Raw genomic sequence first — 3,059 nt, 5'->3', positions numbered from 1 at the left:
TCCAGAGGAAGGAAGCCTTGCCTTCCAGTGTACAATATATACACAAATATAGTGGAAAAGGGGGGAGCCTGGATTGCACATCCTATTACTAAAGATATCAAGAGGTGCTATCATGCTGAGGCTTCTAATACTATGCTGGGGGAAGAGAGATGCAGATGCACACTCTTCCCCCAGCATAGTATTAGAAGCCTCAGCATGATAGCACCTCTTGATATCTTTAGTAATAGGATGTGCAATCCAGGCTCCCCCCTTTTCCACTATATTTGTGTATATATTGTACACTGGAAGGCAAGGCTTCCTTCCTCTGGATTGGCACTCCTCCCATTCACCCTCAGGTGTTTTAATTAGCTGGGTTCCTGCATTTCAGATCACACATTGATAAGGCCCTATTTAGAGGTAAGTCCTGTATAAATTTATAGAATGTGATAGTATTAGGGATGTTAGGGACCCATGTGATGAAGTCACCTGGCCGCGGTACATGGGCCTGCATATTTGCGCAAATGTGTGCTAAGAACTTCAATTATACTCCATGTTAATTGTGAGGGTTTATTTAAATTATTTTTATTATCAGTGTTCTTAGTGCTAAGAGTGTGCATCTGCATCTCTCTTCCACCGGCGCAAGACGAACCAGAGCAAAAGCATTTGCCAAGAATGTTTCATTAATCAAGAACGAAAGTCAGAGGTTCGAAGACGATCAGATACCGTCGTAGTTCCGACCATAAACGATGCCAACCGGCGATCCGGCGGCATTATTCCCATGACCCTGCGAGCAGCTTCCGGGAAACCAAAGTCTTTGGGTTCCGGGGAGAGTATGGTTGCAAAGCTGAAACTTAAAGGAATTGACGGAAGGGCACCACCAGGATTGGAGCCTGCGGCTTAATTTGACTCAACACGGGAAACCTCACCCGGCCCGGACACGGAAAGGATTGACAAGTGGCGTTCAACCACACGAGATCAAGCAATAACAGGTCTGTAATGCCTTTAGATGTCCGGGGCTGCATGCGCGCTACACTGAATGGACCAGCGTGTGTCTACCCTTCGCCGACAGGTGCGGGTAACCAGCTGAACCCCGTTCTTAATAGGGATCGGGGATTGCAATTATTCCCCAAGAACGAGGAATTCCCAGTAAGTGCGGGTCATAAGCTAACATTAAGTCCCTACCCTTTGTACACACCACCCGTCACTACTACCGATTAGATGGTTTAGTGAGGTCCTCGGATCAGCCCCGCCGGAGTCGGAAACGGCCCTGGCGGAGTGCCGAGAAGACAATCAAACTTGACTATCTAGAGGAAGTAAAAGTTGTAACAAGGTTTCCGTAGGTGAACCTGCGGAAGGATCATTAACAGTTTGGCCGCAGACCGTGGGGTTCAGCCAAGAGATGCAGAGCATGGGGGGTCTGGCTATGCTGGCTGGGCCCGGAGACAGAATGAAAAGATGAGGCGGCAGCGGAGAGACGGGAGCAAGATGAAGGGGCGGCGCCGCGCCCTGGGCGTGGCCTCTGTAGCGACGGAGGGAACAGCCGCAGCCGGTGGCGACGGGCATCCGGGATGGCTGCCTCAGGAAGGCCTGACCCTGCACCTGCTCCCGACAGACGGGGGGCCTCTGCAGCCCCTCTCCGTAACCCCTGTGGCCGGCGACGGGAAGAGCCCGGGATGGAGGACCCCGGGAGGGTGGGTGGCCCTGGGGCCCATCTGCCCTCCCAGTCCTCCCATGCCCGGCCGCCCCGATGCTGCCCCAACGCGGGCACACGCACTCTAAACGGTCCCCTCCATGCCGATCCGGGTACCGCTTGCGGTCCTCCCCGTCCTGGAGAGGGAGGAGGCGCGGTAGGTCGAGAAGTTCCGAGACGATGCAAGCGCCCACCGGGAGTGCTGCGGGGACCCAGCGCAGGCGTGGGACAGGTTCGCGGCCCACCCCTCTGCCCCCAGCACTCCGGGTCCCCTGGTGCCCGCCGGGGTGCGCTGTCCGGGCACAAGGGGAGCATTCTTCCCGACCCTTTTTTCGAAATGCTGAGGGCCCCTGCCGACCATGAAGCAAACGGAAAAAAAGAGAGCCACAACTCTCAGTGGTGGATCACTCGGCTCGTGCGTCGATGAAGAACGCAGCTAGCTGCGAGAATTAGTGTAAATTGCAGGACACATTGATCATCGACACTTCGAACGCACCTTGCGGGCCCGGGATCATCCCTAGGCTACGCCTGTCTGAGGGTTGCTCCTCCATCGATCGCCCACCCGCGCTCCGGTGCAGTGTGCGGTGCAGCTGGGGCCTCGCAGGTGGTCACCCGTCCCCCTCTCCCCTGCAGACACGGGGGCACGGCTGCCTTCATCCCCCAAGGCCAGACTCTACCTCCCGACCCCCCCGTTCCCCGAGGCGTGACGGCCTCCCCCACCGAGTGCCGCGCGGTTGCCTGCGGTCGATGCAGTGCTGCCGGCAGCCCAGGCAGGGGAAGCGTGCGCCGGGTCGAGGGGAAGAGATGGACCCGAGTGAAGCAGCTGGGGCTGAGGGAGAGCGCAAGGTGGTCGGGCAGATGGGTCGGCGGGTCAAACCCCCGATTACCCTCGCCATGGCGGCCCTCCGCTCTCTCCCCTTTCCTGGTATGCTCTCCCGACTGAGACCTCAGATCAGACGTGGCAACCCGCTGAAATTAAGCATATTACTAAGCAAAGGAAAATAAACTAACCAGGGTTCCCCCAGTAACTACGAGTGAAGAGGGAAGAGCCCAGCGCCGAATCTCCGCCCGCCCACCCGGCGGGTGCGGGAGATGTGGCATACGGGAGACCAGACCCACCCCAGCGTCGCTCGGGGGCCCAAGGCCCAGCCCGCAGACGGTGTTAGGCCAGTGGCAGCTCCCCGGCGCAGCGGGACCCAGTCTCCCCGGGGTTGGGTTGTTTGGGAATGCAGCCCAAAGCAGGTGGTAAACTCCATCTAAGGCTAAATCCCCCCCCCCACACCTGAAACAACTCATAAAATCTCCCCGCAGTGGCATCAGGCGACCAGCAGGGGGGCGCTGCTGCGGGGACCCGTAGCCCGGGCCCTCGGTCACACTTTCTTTTGCCCGG

General features: G+C 57.8%; 1 non-coding gene across 1 annotated transcript; it reads left to right on the top strand.

The window, feature by feature from the left end:
• Nucleotides 1-2,057: 2,057 nt before the first annotated feature.
• LOC134967286 (5.8S ribosomal RNA) lies at nt 2,058-2,211 on the top strand. The gene has a single exon (XR_010188792.1). It is a non-coding gene; the product is annotated as a 5.8S ribosomal RNA (ribosomal RNA).
• The last annotated feature ends 848 nt before the right edge of the window (nt 2,212-3,059 follow it).

This window comes from Pseudophryne corroboree, chromosome 10 (assembly GCF_028390025.1).
Source record: "Pseudophryne corroboree isolate aPseCor3 chromosome 10, aPseCor3.hap2, whole genome shotgun sequence".
Classification (NCBI taxonomy): Eukaryota; Metazoa; Chordata; class Amphibia; order Anura; family Myobatrachidae; genus Pseudophryne; species Pseudophryne corroboree.
This window is presented reverse-complemented; position numbering and strand designations above follow the sequence as displayed.